Here is a 20234-nt window from a genome sequence, read left to right on the forward strand (position 1 = left end):
TGAAAATTCTTTTGTTATGGTTGCTGCAGGGCTTCTGTATTCTAGGCACTGCACTAGGCACCAGGAAGCCAATGGAATTTTTAAAAAAAGTTACAGTGCTTTAAAAAAAATTTTTAACGTTTGTTTATTTTTGAAAGAGAAGCACAGAGTGCGAGTGGGGAAGGAGCAGGGGGAGAGGGAGTTACAGAATCCGAAGCGGGCTCCAGGCTCTGAGCTGTCAGCACAGAGCTCGATGCGGGGTTTGAACCCATGAACTGCGAGATCACGACCTGAGCCAAAGTTGGATGCTTAACCGACTGAGCCACCCAGGCGTCCCTCCAATGGAATTTTAATCTGCAGAGGAGCTGACACTAATCAAGTCACCCTAAACCTACAAATTGCAAGTGAGGCCAATTCTGTGAAGGTAAAGTTCTTGGCACAGCACATTGCCATGCATCTAGCCTGCTCAGGGAGGTCTAGGATGTGACGATAGAGTTGAGTGAGGAGTTTGGGCAGGAATTAACTAGGTGAAGGGGACAGCAACGAAGGTTCTGGCTAGAGAACGAGTTTGTGCAAAAGCCTGTGCTCTTTCCGCCAAAACCATACAGTGGTCTGTGGGTGGAGGTGCAGTGAGGGTGGAGAGATTCTCTTTAATCAAGTCTGATTTGAAATTTGTCACCTGGATCATGGACCCATTTCTGCCACCTGCGCTCCAAGTGTCATATGACTGCTTAGGGCCCTTTATCTTCTGGATACAATCCCTCAATATGCCTCATTCTAAAAGAAAATCAGTACAAGATGCGGGGTAGAGATACACCAGGAGCCAGCAAGCACATCTTTGTCTTTCTCCTTCCAAGTCAGGAGAAAACAAATCTCTTCCTTCCTTCTGAATCATTTCAAGCTTTAGAAACATGGAACATTCAGTTGAATTTGCTTGTGGAGGCACTGCCACTTTAACCAAAAGTGGCCTCTTTAAGAAGTGATAGCTTCCTCGGCCACAAAACGTCCCGATGCCATCTTCTTTTTCTGTGACGTTTAGATTTGACCCATTTTATTGTTTAGTTCATTATAGCTTCAGTTCTTCTAAAGTTTGGACTCTCCACCCTAGAGCACATCTCAGGCAGCCTTCAGCAACATTTTTTCCACTTCGATCCATTGCCTTTTCAGCCCCTTTGCCCCTGGAGGCTATTTTGAAAATGGCGCCCTACCTGGTGCATCTCCAGTGAGATCTGGGCGACCTCTGATCACACTGGTATTATGGAGAGCAGTTGTTTAGTCAGCTTTTTTTTAAAGGAGATTTTTTGTTGTTCTGGTTTTAAAAACGGCACTTACTAGCTTTAGAAAACTGAAAATACAGTAGTGGGAAACATAAATATTAAAGAAATCCATACACGGAGAAATGACCAGTATAAACATTTTTGTGTATTTTCCTCTAGTGTATGAATATATGTTGTATATTTATTAATATATTAACATATTAATATATTTATCAATAAATAGTTAAATAATAAAAATAATTAATAATTTATAAATAAATCAATAATAATATATTAATAGACATAGTACATATTTTTATCCTGTATTTTATTTAACACGTATAATAATCATTTCCCATTTAGTTACCTGTAAATATTATTTTAAGGGCCACTGATATTTTTGTGTTAATTCACCTAACACGTCCCTTTTTGTTTGTCATTTTGGGTGCAGTAAGTATTTTTGTGTTTAAATACACAAAAGTTTTGACTGATTTCCTTAAGATTTAATCCAAGAAGAGGAATTATTTACCTGTTCTTCCATTCATCACTTATTACTTTCTGCTTCTTTTATTTTTTTAAGTTTATTTATTTATTTTGAGAGACAGAGATAATGTGAGTGGGGGAGGGGCAGAGAGAGAGGGAGAGAGAGAATCCCAAGCAGGCTCCACACTGTCAGCACAGAACTCCATGCAAGGGTAGCACTCACGAAACTGTCAGATCATGACCTGAGCTAAAACCAAGAGTTGGACGCTTAACCTACTGAGTCACCCAGGCGCCCCTATTGCTGTCATATTTTATAATAATGTTCTTGGCTCTGTGATTAAAAAACATTAAAAAATATATAGATATATAATTGCTGTCTTCAAGGAGAGTCCGTCTTGGGCTAGGTTAAAGGATGGGAACATTTTAAAGTTCTTGATACAGATTTTCAAGTTGCTTTCCAGAAATTTGGATCAATTCACCTTTCTCCTACAGGGAAGAGTTTGTTGCAAGTATCCTTTCCTTTTGAGAACTTGCTGTCCCTCACACCTTGTGATTCACCTGGGGTTGCTATTATACAATGTCACCTTCATCACCAAGTGCCATCAAGTAGGGTACTTCCTTCCTGGCTTCTCCAAATAGAAATGACAACAACACAGCAGTTCCTTAAATAGTTAAACTTTCATTACCCAGAAATTCCACTCCTAGGCATTTATCTATGAGAAGTAAAAATGTATCTACACAGACTTGTGCATGAATGTTCACAGTACTTTTATTTGGAATAGCCAAAAACTGGGAACAACTGAAATGTCTATTAACAGGTGAATGGATACACTTATTGGTATAGCCATATAAGAGAATACTACACGGCAACAAAAAGGAACTAACTCTTAATATTTACAACTATGATAAATCTCAAAATAATTTATACTGTGTTGAATAAAGCCAGTCACAGAGGAGTGCATGCTGTATGATTCCATTTATATAAAGCTCTAGAAAATGCCAACCACTTTGTATGGACAGAAAGCAGACTGATGGGTCTGACGGGTATGGGGACCCTAGGGAAGAAGGGATGAATTCCAAAGCACTTTGGTGTGATGGAGATGTTCATTATCTCAGTTACAGTGATAGTTTCATGGGTGTATTCATATGTCAAACTCATCAAATTATACACTCCAATAAATGCAGTTTATTAGACACCAATTATACTTGAATAAAGATTCAAAAATTAATAATATTATTAATGCCTAATAGCGGTGCCTGGCTGGCTCAGTCAGTAGAGCATGCTGACTCTTGATCTCAAGGTCATGAGTTCAAGCCCCATTTTGGGCATAGAGCTTACTTTAAAAAAAATTAAATTGAATTTTAAAAATATATTAATGCCTAATAATTATATGGAGCCTACAATGAGCTGGAGCAGCAGTTGTCAATCTTTTTCATCTCAGGACTTTTTTGTGTTATTGGGAATCCCCAAAGAGCTTTCGCTTATGTGAGTCCTATCTAGCAGTACTCACTATGTTGGAAATTAAAACTGAAAATTCTAAAAAATAGTTAACAATATGAAAATATAATAAACCCATTTCTGTGAAGGTGGATAATGTTTCACCACGCAGAGTTGTGGTAAGGATTAATATTCAGCAGAGTGCCAAGGACATGGAAAAACTCAATAGATGGTAGCTATCGGTACATAATTCCATAGGATAAATCATTAAAAAATGTATTATATTTTACTGCCCAGTATAATCAAAAGTGATGCTAGTGACAATGACAGCTGCCTGTCTCTGTGCGGCTAAAGTAAAGACCTAATGTAGAACAAAAATCCTATTACACACAGAAACTTATAAATAACCTTAAATATGGACGAAGCATCAGAAACCACCTCCTTCCAAATTTAATACGTATTCTTAGGTGTATAAGAACATAGCATACGATTTTTTTCAAAGACATCATAAGAATTGGAAATTAACTGATTATTCAACAGTAATGTAGGAAAAAAAAAATAACCAATAAGGCAGGAAAAAAAGTCAACATGAAAACTGAACTCAAGTCAGCAAATCCAAATAAGTTCTGAATACTTCTAAATGAGAACAGAAACAAAAATCCTATGAGGAAGAGAATCCTAAATTTAAAAACAGTGGGAAAAGTTGCAAAGAAAATAATTAGAATTCACACAAAGATCATATTTTTATTTAAATATAAGTAAAAACTCCCCTCCCCCCAAAAGGAAAATTTTCTAGGTTAAAGCTCATAATATAAACAAACAACTATGGGGAAAAGTATTTCCACAGACACGTAACCTCTATACCATAAATATGAAATAAACTTGCGTAAATATTTTTAAAACTAGGGACTTCGTAGGTAAATGAAACAAAATATGAATACATATTCACAAATGGAAAAAAATGCTCAACCTCACTCTTAAGCACAAATGTGTGTGTACAAATGTCAGACAAAGGTAATACCAGAGTATTATTCTAGGTCCTTTGAATTTCCAGATGAATTTCAGAATCAGCTTATCAATTTGCATATAATGGCCCGCTGGGATTTTGATTGTGACTGTGTTGTATCTACATGTGAAGTTGGGAAGAATTTGCATCTTAGAATTATTTTATTTGTTAGTATCTGCCAGTGAATATTCCCTTATTATCTTACAGGTTCTATAGTGATGCCCCCTGTCTGATTTCTAATCTTGGTTTATATTTTCTCACTTTTCCCCTAGATGCTTATCAAATTTGTTTATCTGCTCAAAGAACATACTTCTAGTTTAGTAAATTTTTATACTATTTTTCCATTTTCTGTTTCACTGATTTCTGCCTTGTTATTATTATTCTTTATTTATTTTAAATGTTTATTTACTTTGAGAGAGAGAGCGGGAGAGCATGCAAGTGAGCAGGGGTGGGGCAGAGAGAGAGAGAGAGAGAGAGAGAGAGAGAGAGAGATTGAGAGAGAAACCAAGCAAGCTCCACACTGTCAGCACAGTGCCCAATGCGGCACCTGACACAGGGCGTAGACTCACAAACCATGAGATCATAACTTGAGCTGAGATCCAGAGTCAGACATTTTACCAACTGAGCCATCCAGGTGTCGCTATTATTATGATTTATTATTATTATTATTATTAATTATTATTATTATTAATTTGTATTTGCTGTTCTTTTCCTCGTCCCGGAAGGTAGACATTAAGATAGCTGATTTGAGACTTTTCTTCTTTTCTAAATCAAGCATTTAATACTCAGACAAATTTGGATAGATCTTGTTTTCATTTTTATTCCACTGAAAATACTTCCTCATTTTCTGTTGATTCCTCCTTTGACCCACGCATTTAAAAGTGTGTTGTTTAGTTTCTGAATATGGGGAGAGTTTTGCAAAGATCTTTTTGCTACTCTTATTTAATTTAATTTTGTTGTGGTCAGAGAACACACCTTGTCTGATTTGAATATTTTTAAATTTATTGGGACTTGTCTTATAGCTTAAAGTATGGCTGATCTTGACAAATATTCTGGGTGCAGTTGGAAAGTGTATTTTGCTGTTGTTGGGTAGAGTGTTCTATAAATGTCAATTTGGAAAGTTGTTTGATAATGTTTGCCTTCCAAATCCTTGCTAATGTGTGTGTGTGTGTGTGTGTGTGTGTGTGTGCATGTGTGTGTGTGTTCTTGTCTCATCATTTATTGAAAGAGGTGTTGAAATATCACACTATATTTGTGGAGTTACCTATTTTTCCTTTCACTTGTCTGAATTTTTGCTTCATATATTATGAATATCTTACTAGCTTCATAAACATTTAGGATTGCTATGTACTCCTGATAAATGAACTGCTTTCTTATTATGAAACAACATTCTTTTTTTTTTTTGTAATATTACTTACCAGCAATCTAATTTATCTAATATTAAGGTAGTCACTTCTGTTTTCTTAGATTAATGCTAAAATAATATGTCTTTTTCTATCCTTTTTCTTCCAAATTATTTGTGTCTTTGTATTTAAATTTTCTTTCTTGTAGTTAGCAATTAAATTTATTTCTTTTAAGTTTTGTCTTTGTTTTCCAATCTGATAACCTCTGCTTTTCCTTGTTATGTTTAGCTCATTTACATTTAATGTAATTATTGATAATGATTGCTGTTTATTTTCTGTTTGTTCCATCTGCTTCTCCACCCCTGTCCTCTTATTTTTGATGAATTGCATATTTTTATGATTCCATTTTATCTTTTTTATTGGTCTATTACATCTCTTTTTAAATATTTTTAATGATTGCTTTATAACTTATCGTGTCTATCTTTCACTTGTTACAGGTAATATTATACCATTTTACATCAAGCATAGGAACTTTACAAGACTATGGTTCCATTTCTCCCTTTCCTACCTTAGTATTATTATTATCATCCTACATTTTACTTCTACATATTCTGTAAACCCAACGCTATATTTAAAAATGATTTTGGGGAGCACCTGAGTGGCTCAGTCAGTTAAGCGCCTGACTTTGGCTCAGGTCATGATCTTGTAGTTCAAGATCTTGGGGTTCAAGCCCCGTGACAACTCAGAGCCTGGGGCCTGCTTCGGATTCTGTGTCTCCCTCTCTCTCTGCCTCTCCCCCATTTGCACTCTGTGTCTCTCTCTGTCTCTCAAAAATAAGTAAACATAAAAAAAAAATGAATTGTGCTTTAAATAACCAATTTTTAAAAAGAAGTTTAAAAAGTAATAAAAATCGTTTATATGTAAACATATATTTTGCATTTCTGTCACTTTTCATTCCTTTACATACAACAAATGTCTGCCTGAGGGTATTTCTTTCACATTTCCTGTAATACAGTATGCAGGTAATGCTTTCTTATAGATTTTGTATGTCTGAGAAAATCGTTTGTGTTCATTTTTGAAAGGTATTTTGTCTGAGTATATAGTTTTAGGTTGATAGAGACCCCTGTTCCCGACTCCACCTCCCAGGACTTTAAAGCTGCTGTTTTTGGTTTACATTGTTTCTGACAGGAAGCTTGTAATTATTGTCCTTTTTCCTCTGTATGAAATATCCTTTTTTTGTTTTTAAAAAACATTTATTTATTTATTTATTTATTTTGAGGGAGAAAGAGAGAGAGGGAGGAGAAGTGGGAGAAAGAGAGAATCCCAAGCAGGCGCCTTACTATGAGCACGAAGCCTGATGTGGGGCTCAATCTCACAAACTTGGAGATCATAACCTGAGCCCAAATCAAGAGTCGGACACCTAACTGACTGAGCCTCCAGGTGCCCCCTCTAAGGCTTTTAAAAGGATTTTCTCTTTATCACTCATTGTAAATAATTTGATTACAGCATGTGCTCCTGTAATTGTCTTCATTTTTCTTCTGCTTAGGATTTTCTGAATTCCTTGGTCTGTGTGTTAATAATTTCATCATATTTAGACAGTTTTAGTCATTATTTCTTCAGATAATTTTTCTTTATTCCTTTCTTTTCCTCTTTCTCCTGGGACTCTGATTATACATGTAATACGTTACTTCATGTTGTCCTACAGTTCTGTGATAATTTGGTCACTTTCTTCCTCAATGTACAATCTGTGGGTAACCCTGTCCAGTATATTTTTCATCTTGGACATTGTATTTTTCATTTGAGAAGTTTGATCTGGACCTTTGAAAATATCTTCTATAACTGTCCTTCCACAACTATATTCCACAATCTTCATAAATATCTTCCATAAGTATCCTTATGATGTTCCTGCTTTTCTCCACCATCTTAAACACTTGGGGTTTATTTATAGTAGCTATTTTTATCTAGTGATTCTATTATGTGTGTCCTTCCTTTCTGGATCTGTTTCTATTGATTGAATTTATTCCTCATTTTGGATTCATTTCCTGTTTCTTCACATGCTTGGTAATTTTTCTCCCATCCAAGTACTAACCAGGCCCGACCCTGCTTAGCTTCTGAGATCAGACGAGATCGGGCGCGTTCAGGGTGGTATGGCCGTAGACTTCACGCTTGGTAATTTTTCTAATGGGATGTCAGACGTGAGTCCTACAGTGTTGGGTCCTAGAGTTCTTCTCTTTCTCTTTTTCTTTTGTATCCCTCTAAATATTTTTTTAGTTTCATAGTGGGATGTACTTAAGTTATTTGGAAATAGTTTGTGGCTTTGTCAGACGGATCCAGAGCAGACTTCAGTCTATGGCTAAGTTGGACCCACTTCTGAGTCAATAAATACTCTTGAGGATCTAGTCCAAGGCCTCATATGTTATGAGGTCTGCATTTGATTGCTAAGGCTGCCGTAATAAAATAGCACAGACTGAATGGGTTAAACAGCAACTATTTACTGTCTCACAGTTCTAGAGGCAGAGAGTCCAAGTTCAAGATGTCAGCAGGATTGGTTTTCTCTGAGATCTCTCTCCCTTTGGCTTGCAGATGGCCACCTCCTTGCTGTGTCCTCACACGGTCTTTCCTCCATGTATATGCATCCCTGATGTCTTGTTTTGTGTCCCAGTGTCTTCTTCTTATAAGGACAGCAGTCATATTGGATTAGGGCCCACCCTACAGGCTTTAGTTTAACTTAGTCAAAGGCCCAACATCAAATTCAGTCAAATGCACATTCTGAGATACTGGGATTATTAGGGCTTCAGCCTATGAATTTTTTTTAATATGAAATTTATTGTCAAATTAATTTCTATACAACACCCAGTGCTCATCCCAACAGGTGCCCTCCTCACTGCCCATCACCCACTCTCCCCTCCCTTATGGTTTGGCTCTCTCCCTCTCTCTCTCTTTTTTTTTTCCTTCCCCTCCCCCATGGTCTTCTGTTAAGTTTTTCAGGATCCACATAAGAGTGAAAACATATGGTATCTGTCTTTCTCTGGATGACTTATTTCACTTAGCATCACACTCTCCAGTTCCATCCACGTTGCTACAAAGGGCCATATTTCATTCTTTCTCATTGCCAAGTAGTATTCCATTGTATATATAAACCACAACTTCTTTATCCATTCATCAGTTGATGGACATTTAGTCTCTTTCCATAATTTGGCTATTGTTGAAAGTGCTACTATAAACATTGGGGTACGAGTGCCCCTATGAATCAGCACTCCTGTATCCCTTGGGTAAATTCCTAGCAGTGCTATTGCTGGGTCATAGGGTGGATCTATTTTTAATTTTTTGAGGAACCTCCACATTGTTTTCAAGAGTGGCTGCACTTTTTTAAAATTTTTCATAATGTTTATTCATTTTTGAGAGAGAGAGAGAGAGAGAGAGAGCAAGCGAGCCAGGAGGGGCAGAGAGAGGGAGACACAGAATCTGAAGCAGGCTCCAGGCTCTGAGCTGTCAGCACGTGGGGCTTGAACCCACAAACTGCAAGATCATGACCTGAGTCAAAGTTGGATGCTTAACCAACCGAGCCACCCAGACACCCCTTCAGCCTATGAATTTCAGGCGAACACAATATATCCCATAGCAAACTCTTTTTACTCTGGTTAGTGGGACCACTATCTAGTCTTGTGTGAGCTCGAGATTGTTCTGCCTGCTTTTTTTTTTTTTTTTTTTTTTCCCTTCCCCCCGCCCCTACCTTGCCTTGTAGTTTCTTCACAAAGTTTTGCTGATGAGTATTCAGTAAAAGATTCAAGGGGAATCTAAGGCACTCAGGGCTCCCATTCTCTAGGAAATCTTTTCTGTTTCTTTGGTGTTCTCTGTGAGTTCTAGCCACTTTGGACTCCTCTAACTGTGACTTCTGTCTTCTCAACTCAGGGGGCCCACCAGCCTCTGTTTGACTTTTCCCTTCCTGCAATGCACCCTGGGAACTCTTTAGAGGCCATAACTGGGAGCATCTGTAGCTCTCACCTTGCTCGCTTCCCGTTTCCAGGGATCACGATCCTGTCCTGCTTGCTGTCTGAAAATGATTTCTTCATGCATCTTTCCACTTATTTCACTGCTTAATTTGGAAAGATTAATCTAGTCTGTTCGTCTCTTATGCCAGAAGTGGAAGTCAGCAAAACTACTTTCATTATTACACTGTTAGTATGCCTACACATAGTGTTACATCTGCTTATAATTTGTTTCTTCCCTTATTTATTTGTGAATCCTTACTGAGATCCTGCTCTGTCCTAGACTATATCAGTCACTGCGAACAGTTAATAAGACATCTTACCTGCCCTGAAGAAATTGTCAGTATAGCGACAAGGCAAATTTATATACAGATAATTACAAAACTAAGCTCTGGCAGAATTTTTGACGGTCACCAATTCTTTAAAAAAAATTTTTTTAACATTTGTTCATTTTTGAGAGACAAAGAGAGACAGACCGTGAGTGGGGGAGGGGCAGAGAGAGAGAGAGGGAGACACAGAATCTGAAGCAGGCTCTGAGCTGTCAGCACCGAGCCCGACCCCGAGGCTTGAACCCACAAACTGCAAGATCATGGCCTAAGCCGAAGTCAGATGCTTAACGGACTAAGCCACCCAGGTGTCCCGCCGGTCACCAATTCTTACCTTGGTATTTATGCCTCTTTGCAACGTGACTGCCACCCCTCCCCACACCCTGAAAGCTGGACTGGACCTCTGAAGGGGAAATATTGTGTGAGTTTTGCAGCCTGAGCCTTTAAGAGACTTGCAGCTTCCACTTTTGCCCTCTTGCGATGCTATCTGAGGTCTCCACGCAAGGACCGCAGAGTAGCCCTGTGGAGGACTGAGGTCACACAGAAAAGAACCAAGACCTCCAGTCACCAGCCCTTAGCAACTGCTAGTTTGCCAGCAGACCCTGCAGCTGAGGCAGTGCTGGGGCTGAGCTTAGAGATGAGCAGAAGGACGGCCCCACCAACCCATGGCATCATGAAAAACAACCAGTCGTTTCTCTGAAGCTGCTAAATTTTGGAGTGGTTTCTTACACAGGAAAGTTAACTGAAATGAAAACCATGTTGTGTCTTCCCAGGAAAACTTCTACCATAGCCCCACTCTCAGGACGAGTTGCCGTCTGTGAGGTTGGAGGGATTTGCTTTCCAGAACATTCACTTGATGCTCAGTGTGCACTTCTTTTGACTGCCATGCACTGTCTAATTTTCTATTGTGCATCTTTGATTAAATCAGAAGCGTTTCAAGGGCAAGCCTCTTTCTGAATTGCATTCCAGTTGCTTTGACAAGGGTGGTAGTTCAAAAAATATTTGATGATATTGATAAAAATTTTTTAAAAAATCACATTTCAGGGGTGCCTGGGTGGCTCAATCGGTTAAGCCTCTGACTTCGGCTCAGGTCATGATCTCACAGTTCATGGGTTCAAGCCCTGCATGGGGCTCTGTGCTGACAGCTCAGAGCCTGGAGCCTGTTTCAGTTTCTGTGTCTCCCTCTTTCTCTGCCCCTCCTCTGTTCATGCTTTGTCTCCCTCTCTCTCTCACTCTCTCTCTCTCAAAAATAAATCAACATTAAAAAAATTTAAAACATTTCAATAAACTTATGAAGTATCTTCAGTCCCTTGGTTGAACAGACCCTATAAATACTGATGAGGATTCTAGGGGGTGTTAGGCACTGTGCTTCCGGAAACATTATTATTGTTGTTGTTATCGGTATAATTACTATTATTTAAATGCTCACAATAACCCTATGAGTAGTATCTTCACTTCACAGTTATAGTCTCTCAGTCTCAGAGAAGTGACATCCTTGTTTAAACATATACAATTGATAAGGGGCAGAGCTGAGATGGGAGCCCAGGTATCCTGATGCCAAGGACAGAGTTTTTTACAGTAGCTACTGAGAAACAGGCAGGTACAACGAGTGCCAGATCACCTTAAGAGCTGTGTTTGGGGGAGACCAGTTGGAACGAAAGCACAGTAAGATCTCTTCCTTTGGGGGTCTTGGCACGAAACCTGTGATAGGAAACATGATAATTCATAGGGCTGTGGAGGGTATGCGATCACACCGCATTCAAGCAACAGGCTCTCCCCAGTTACTCGCAACCCACCTTCCCCAGGAGAAGTAGGGTTGGGCGACATTATCCTTATTTCTGACCATTGGGCTCTTTTTTTTTTTTTTTTTAATGAGCCCCATGGCCTGATTTTCAGGTAGTAGCCATTCAGGGCCATCCAGTAGAATGCTTTCCAACTAACTCAGCAAGATCATTGGCGTAAACAGGACAACTGGGTGGAAAAATTTTTATTTGGCACAGCTTTTGGGTCTTCTTAATGCAACTGAACTAGGAATATGAAGCTTCTGAGACTTTCTGGGAAAAAGCAGTTCGGATGAGCCCCGTGACCTTATGGCCACGAGGGGAACACAACATTAAAATGACAGAAAAATATATGAACTTCTTTTCCTTATGGTTTTCACTTTAGATCCAGGATCCAGGATCCAGGATCCTTTATGACACATGTGGAAATAAGTCTAAGAGAAAAATGGGAAAAAAAACAGTGACTAGAGAGTGGTCACTGTTTTCAAAAGCACGAAGAATTTTGTTAAGTAGATGCTCAAAAGCCTATTCATTTGGTTGATGATGATGATGATGATGATGATAACGTTAATTATAACTGATGTATATTAAAGGCTAATTTTGTGTCAGGTTCTATGTGAAACCCTGGGTGTAATCGTAGTGAATTAACAAACAAGCAGGTAAGTGCTTGTTCATGGATTCTGCAACCTAGTGGAAGGAGACAGACTTTAAGCAAATAATAAGTGCCCAAGTAAATATATAATTACAAATAATGGTAAGAGCTATGCAGGGAGAACTGGGTGTTATGATAAAAAAATAAGGAACATATAAATTAGATGGGGGGGGGGGTCAAGAAAGGCATAAGATTTGACTAAAGCCTTGGACCCCGGAACAATTAGATCAGATGGGAACAGCCTGAATTTGTGCCGGGCATGAGAGAAGAAGACGACATTGAGGGCTGGGAGATAAAATTCTGCTGTGACTCTCAAATGCATTGGTTAAGGAGCTTCCAGCTCTGGAAATAATTGCAAAAAGTACAAAGACCATTTGGGCATGTGAAGTGAAGCAGCCAGAAATGATGACTTCCCTGTGTCCCCTCTAGAGCTGGGATTCCAGAGCCCTGATTAACCCCTATCTAGGACAGATGGAATTAGGGGCAAGTAACAAACCACTGGCTAAGAGGGGGCTGTCACGATCATCCCCAAGGCAGCCTTACCAAAGTCCACGCTGCGACTCAAATGGTGGTCTTCAAAATTTCTGTGAAATAAGCCTACATTCCCAAACATTTGAAAATCTGTCCTCCAGGAGCCATTTTATGAACCACCAAAGAGAACGGGGCAGGTCGTGCTGACCAGCCCCAGAGACCACAAATAGGGCTGGGTCTGTGGTGAGTCACTGAACTCCAGGGCTCTCTGTCCCCCTTGGAGGAAAAAGGATGGCCATTGCAAACGGCTCTCCGAGAACCTAATTGTTAACTGTTCCGCAAAAAGTGTCGCTCTGTTCTGGCGGAGTTCTGTGCTCTTTGGCATTGGAGTGGGAGATCAGCGGGGGGCAGGCTGGTGGCAGTCTGGAGTGACTCTCACTGGGAACTGGCCGAGCATATAATTATATCATGAGTCAAGCTCTCTCCAGGGATGTAAGACGACCAGAGGAAAATGAAATAACATTATATCCCACATGAATAGAGGCACTGGTGGAGAAAGCTGACTCCTGAGAAAGAGTACTCAGGCTAAGAAGTTTCCCAGCACTTAAATGCCTCAGGAGTGTCCTTGAACCCTCCCGCTCTTAAAAAAGAAGGGATTATATGGGCACAGTTTATGCCTTTGCCTTAAGCCTGGAGGAGCAAGTGACTGGACAACAGTCCACATGGGTAGATAGCCTCGATAAGAGACAAAAAAGCCATCTAGCTGGAAAACTTCGTGTATCGTTCGGCTCCGACCAAGCACTGTTTATTCAGGAAGAGATGAGACTGACAAATGTCGTGGTGGGAATTAAAAAATACTTATTCCTCCCTACACCACTTCCAAAGGTATATATATATTTATTTATTTATTTATTTATTTTTATTTTTTTTATTTTTTTAATTTTTTTTTATTTTTTAATATATGAAATTTACTGTCAAATTGGTTTCCATACAACACCCAGTGCTCATCCCAAAAGGTGCCCTCCTCAATACCCATCACCCACCCTGCCCTCCCTCCCACCCCCCATCAACCCTCAATTTGTTCTCAGTTTTTAACAGTCTCTTATGCTTTGGCTCTCTCCCACTCTAACCTCTTTTTTTTTTTTTTTTTCCTTCCCCTCCCCCATGGGTTTCTGTTATGTTTCTCAGGATCCACATAAGAGTGAAACCATATGGTATCTGTCTTTCTCTGTATGGCTTATTTCACTTAGCATAACACTCTCCAGTTCCATCCATGTTGCTACAAAAGGCCATATTTCATTTTTTCTCATTGCCACGTAGTATTCCATTGTGTATATAAACCACAATTTCTTTATCCATTCATCAGTTGATGGACATTTAGGCTCTTTCCATAATTTGGCTATTGTTGAGAGTGCTGTTATAAACATTGGGGTACAAGTGCCCCTATGCATCAGTACTCCTGTATCCCTTGGATAAATTCCTAGCAGTGCTATTGCTGGGTCATAGGGTAGGTCTATTTTTAATTTTCTGAAGAACCTCCACACCGCTTTCCAGAGCGGCTGCACCAATTTGCATTCCCACCAACAGTGCAAGAGGGTTCCTGTTTCTCCACATCCTCTCCAGCATCTATAGTCCCCTGATTTCTTCATTTTGGCCACTCTGACTGGCGTGAGGTGGTATCTGAATGTGGTTTTGATTTGTATTTCCCTGATAAGGAGCAACGTTGAACATCTTTTCATGTGCCTGTTGGCCATCCGGATGTCTTCTTTAGAGAAGTGTCTATTCATGTTTTCTGCCCATTTCTTCACTGGGTTATTTGTTTTTCGGGTGTGGAGTTTGATGAGCTCTTTATAGATTTTGGATACTAGCCCTTTGTCCGATGTGTCATTTGCAAATATCTTTTCCCATTCCGTTGGTTGCCTTTTAGTTTTGTTGGTTGTTTCCTTTGCTGTGCAGAAGCTTTTTATCTTCATAAGGTCCCAGTAATTCACTTTTGCTTTTAATTCCCTTGCCTTCCAAAGGTATATTTTTATGGATCCAGGAATAGCAGGCTGTTTGTCTTGCTCACGCTGGTTCTCCCCCTTGTTTCTTTTTGGTCAACGTCCAAAGAATTAGCCTCTTTGCACAGTGGCCACCTCGTGGCTGAAGCCAACTTAGTATGAATGGCACTCGCTTTCCTCCATGGCCTCCCCCGGCTTCCCAGATGATATAATTAGCCAGGGGAGTTTTGATCAGTTCACCAAAGGAAAACAATTATAGGGCAGTCCCGACGTGGGTTGTGTGGTTAGGAATATCAAAATAAGAATGACACCCTTTGCAGATGACTTCCAAAAAGGGTTATTTTAGATACTGCAGAAGCAAGGAAATGCTCCGAGTGGGAGAGAATACAGCGATTATGATATTCACCTGCCTTCGGTCATTAGCAACGTTCCTGAAGGGAATGGCAGGAACGTGGACTGGGTGGGAGAATTTGGGAGGTAAGTGAAAACCTCCAGGAGAGATTGAAGGGCAAGGTGGAGGCTGTCGGTCGGTCTGGGGGAAATCGATCAAGGTAAGCATTTAGAGCTCAGTTTCTATTTGCTCAATGTTTCATGTTCAATTTGAACATTAAAGTTATTTACTTGAGGGTGATGTGCAGAAGTCAAAGGCGGAGAAGTGCTTGAACGAGACTGTAATTTCCGCATCACATTTACCCTTGGGAGGTGGCTGTCTTCACAGGGAACTCTTTTTCTCAATTAGAAGTGGGTAATAGAATGAAGGGGAACACACCCTCACATCCTCATCCTCAGAAATAAAGATGGAGGCTATTTGGCATTAATATTGTTTCCATGTTAATATCCCTGAAATGATACTACCAGGTCAGTCAGTCAACATCCACTGGCTGCCTACTGGGTATTTATGTAAGGAGGAACTAAGGGCACTGTAGGAATCCAAAAAGAAGGGTCTGGTAAAACAAAAAACAAAAAACAAAAGAGCAGCCTATGTCTAATAGAGTGGTCAATGTACAGTGTTCTGTTTCTTATTTAAAAAACTTTTTAAAATATTTATCTTAATTTTGAGAGAGAGACAGAGACAGAGCATGAACTGGGAGAGGCAGAGGGGGAGGGAGACAGAGAACCGAAGCAGGTTCCAGGTTCTGAGCTATCAGCACAGAACCCAACATGGGGCTTGAACCCACGAACTGTGAGATCATGACCTGAGCCAAAGTCGGATAACCGACTGAGCCACCCAGGTGCCCCCAGTACTTTGTTTCTTAATGAGGGAACTCTGTGTGCATATGAGCAGCTCCCCTGCTTCCTTCCCCACTCTTGGTCCAACCTACACCGCAAATCTCTTCAGTGATGTTAGGAATGTTTAGAATGTGTAGCTAACTGGTCGGAATGGATCTCCAGTGGGGTCCCTCTTTCATGGACCATAATGATTTTAATTTAAGTCTAACCATTAGAGATTCCGTTCTTTGGATATTGCAGGAGTTTCTTAGTTTTTCAAAGTCATCTGCTCCCATATTTCTTCTAAGACAGTTTTTTCTCTTGCATTTTACATTTCTAAAATTGAGATGCACCTTGAAATCAATTGATATGTACATTTCACCTGGAAGTGTTTTCATCCCCCTTACACAGTTATGGAACTGATCAAATTGATTTAATACTGAGGAGGTAAGGGAAAAGGTCAGTAGGTCTCTGAGGTAAAGGATTTCTTTTCTTTTTCTTTTTTGTTTTTGAGTAGGCTGTTTGCCCAACATGGACATGCCCAACATGGGGCTTGAATTCACAACCCCAAGATCAAGACCTCAACTGAGATCAAGAGCCAGATGCTTAACTGATTGAGCCCCTCAGGTGCTCCTAGGGTAAAGGACTTCTGAGGTAAATGTATATTATGGACGAAATTGTGTCCCTCCCACCCCCCCAAGTCACTTCATATATTGAGGTCTTAAGCTCAAGTACCTCAGAATGTGACTATGTTTGGAGATAGGGTCTTTAAAGAGATAAAATGAGATCATTAGGGTGGGCCCTTATTTAGGATGACTGGTATCCTGATAAGAGGAGAAGATTAAGACAAAGAAACACAGATGGAAGACCATGTGAAGACACAAAGAGAAGAAGAGCATCTATAAGCCAAGAAGAGTGGCCTTCAGAGAAGACCAATCCTGTTCACTCCTTGGTCTAGGACTTCTGGCTTCCAGAACTGTGAGGAAATAGATTTCTGTTGTTTAAGCCCTGTAGTCTGTGGTACTCTGTTATGGCAGCCCTCGCCAACTACTCTAATGTGTTATGAGTTAAGGCTAGAGCTTGATAGGCAGCAGGGCCGGTGGGAAGAGAGCCATGGAGCCAGAAGACAGAGGGAGAAGCTTCAAAATTCTTTATCTAAATGTCAAAGAATGGCCACTTCCCAGATGCCGGATCTCACTGTGAAGACGAACACCAGCTCTTTATCTAACTTCATAAAATGGCAGAGGAGCATCCTCAGTTTTGTCATTTTGCTTTTTCACCAACTATCGGCCCTCTCCAGAGGCCTCCTCCATCCCCAGAACTTCATTCTGACTGGTCAGCTTTTCCTTCCTCTTTTACCTGAGTGTGGCTGTTTCTGGACAAAGCCAAAATAGCAGTTCAGTTCTGTCAAGTCACTTGGGAAAGTAGAACACTCAGATTGGTTGGTAATGCACAGGTACAATGCAGACACTGTCCTGAAAAGAGCCTTTTCTTTTTCCATCCCCCTTTCCAAGCTTTTTTTCCCTGTATATTATCTTTTAAAATTGTCAGACCATTATTTATAGGATCTCTGCAAAATAGCTTTAGATGCTCTTGGTAGAGGAGATGTGGTAGGGAATCAAATTAGATTGGGTCGCAAGGGAAAGTGTCTGTAAGAAATATGAATGGGACCCAGGGGAAATGAAAATTGAAGAGAAACCAGACTTGAGCTGAAAATTCTTTATTTTGCCAAGTTGGACTTGGATTATGTCATCATATGCAATTTCAAGGAATGGGCAAACTAATTTGGATAAAAGAAAAAGTGATCTGACTCGTTTCTCAAAGCATGAATTGAACCAGAGAAAGAGGGAGAATTTCCCTGGCTGCAAAATAAAAGTTTCGGATATCTTTTTCCTGTGTTGTCCATTCTCGCGAAACGCATTGCTTTCCATTCTAAATGAGATGCAAAATGCTGGAATTACATAAAGATGATCACTTTCAGTGTGTGGATAACTTCCTCACACCTTGGTATTAATATTATCACATTGCGTTCAACTACAAGTGAAAATTTTCCTCCTTATGAATAGCTGCAAGATGTAGACCACATGCTTATCCCTCCTCTTCTCACTTACAATTGTATTTCAAATTTCTTCTGTATTTCTTAAAGAGTAGAGCAAATCTTTGGTAGATGTATCAGTGTGCTATTGCTGTGTAACAAATCAACCCACAACTTAGTGTCTTAAAACAAGACAAAAAATTATTTAGCTCGTGATTCTGTGGATCAGCGATTTAGATTCTGTGGATCAGCGAAATAGATGGGGCTATTTTGGTAGCAGTATTTATCTGTGCCAGGCTTGGCTTATCTCAGCTGGGGTTTATTCATGCTTCTGCAATCACTTGTTAGACTAGCTGAACGCCGCATGATTGTTAGCCTGGGTGCCTCAGCAATCCTTTGGGCTGTCCCTTCATGGGCAGGATGGCTTAGACTTGTTGTCATGGCAGCTGGGTTTTAACAGCAGAAATGCAGGGCTCAATCTCATGACTGTGAGATCATGACTTGAGCCGAAATCAAGAGTCAGACGCATAACCGACTGAGCCACCCAGGTGTCCCCAAATAAATGTTATTTAAACCACCCAGTCTGTGGTATTTTGTTATGGCCGCTCCAGAAGATTAACAGAAATCTACAGAAGAAAAAACTTGGATTTTTGAACTAGAAATTATAAATTTGAGAACATTAAAATTTGGGGGGGGTGGTGATAAAGTCGATCAATTAATCAGTCAAACAACCAACCAATCAATAACACTGAAGCCACCTGTATTGTGAAGCCACAATATTATATGTTGATTATCTCTCAACAAAGCTGGGGAAAAAGTAACTATTAACATATATTAAGCATGTGACCATTTATCTGGCACTTTACTCGTATTACAATCTTTCATCTTCTGCACAAGCCTGAGATGATGATTATTCTTGCCGTGTTGCAGATGAGAGAATGTAGGTCTAGAAGAGTTCATTATTTGTCCTGAACAAGACAGCCAATAAATGGCAGAGGGGGCACTCAGCCTGTGGGCGGTCTCCAGGGCCACTCAATGATCTCCGCTCACTGGGTCTGTCACTCCCCAGAACTGCTTCGAACACCTTCCAGGGAGGCGACAGCAGGGTCTGCACAGAAAATGGCATTTCTACTTGAGTGCTTCCTGTTCTTTCTCCTTCTTTCTGGTTCAGAACTCCTTCTTTCTCCTCTCTATTCCAGCTTCGGTAGGTGCCCTGGTAAATTCCATTCTTGCTTCTGGGCCTGGTGCCTGTTGCAAAAGAGTTTAACAGTGCGAAGTTGCTTTGGCGAGGTAAGAAGTTAAATGTTCTTTTTACCAGCGGCACAGTTAACTCTTGTCCACTAATCCAGCAGAAGATGAAAAATGAGGCAATGGTGAAGAGCCTCTTCCCCACATCCAGGAGTTGTCCGTCAAATATGGAAGGCATTTCAGAGGGAGGAGAGCACTGAGACCAGGTTTTGACCCAGGATGTATATAGGAAGCCAAGTAATATATCTGAGAGTAGATGGTAATTTGTTGACAAGGGGTGTCTAGGTTTAAGGGCAGAGGGATAGGTTTTAAGGCTCTTAAATATCTACTTATGGGATAATCAGTTGCCTGAGACATTTTAACTACCTCTTTGATATTCCTCTATGAATCTAAAACAATATGAATTCTTTGGTCTCTTGAGTAAAGGGTATATAATTAGAGGAAAATTAGATTATTAAAGCAAACACCCAAACACTTGACACTATGTGGAAAAGAACCAACTACTATGCAAATGGTCAGGGTCTTTGTCTCCTTCGGTACAGACTGATTCGAGGAGAGTGGGGACTAAGGGATGTGGGAAAACTAAAAGGGCACATCATTGTTTACTCTTCAGGGGAAAGAGTCCAGAGCAATTACCAAAGCCGCCAGGGCAATTAGAGACCCTGAGGGAACCCTTGTAATGTTTTCTGGCTTCAGTAGAAAGTGACTGGAAAAAATGAGTCCACATGGCTAATGCAGGAAATCTCAGATCACTTTGCCTTTGGGCACCTCGCACCCGTTTACCAAACAATAGTGTCTCAGACTCTGCATGTGGCAGCAAGTATATGTCATCATTTTCTCCATGGTCTAGCGTGGCTTGGAAACTGTATTATGTCTGTAATTTAGGAGGAGCATCCTTGGGATGGAACACCAGATTGGAAGGGGCAGGGGGATAAACGGTGAACTTGACATTTGCCATTGTAAATCCTGAGTTGTTAGGGACTGCCTGCCAAAGTGGTGGTAATGGGGAGCGTGGCTC

This window comes from Panthera uncia, chromosome F1 (assembly GCF_023721935.1).
Source record: "Panthera uncia isolate 11264 chromosome F1, Puncia_PCG_1.0, whole genome shotgun sequence".
In the NCBI taxonomy this organism is placed as follows: Eukaryota; Metazoa; Chordata; class Mammalia; order Carnivora; family Felidae; genus Panthera; species Panthera uncia.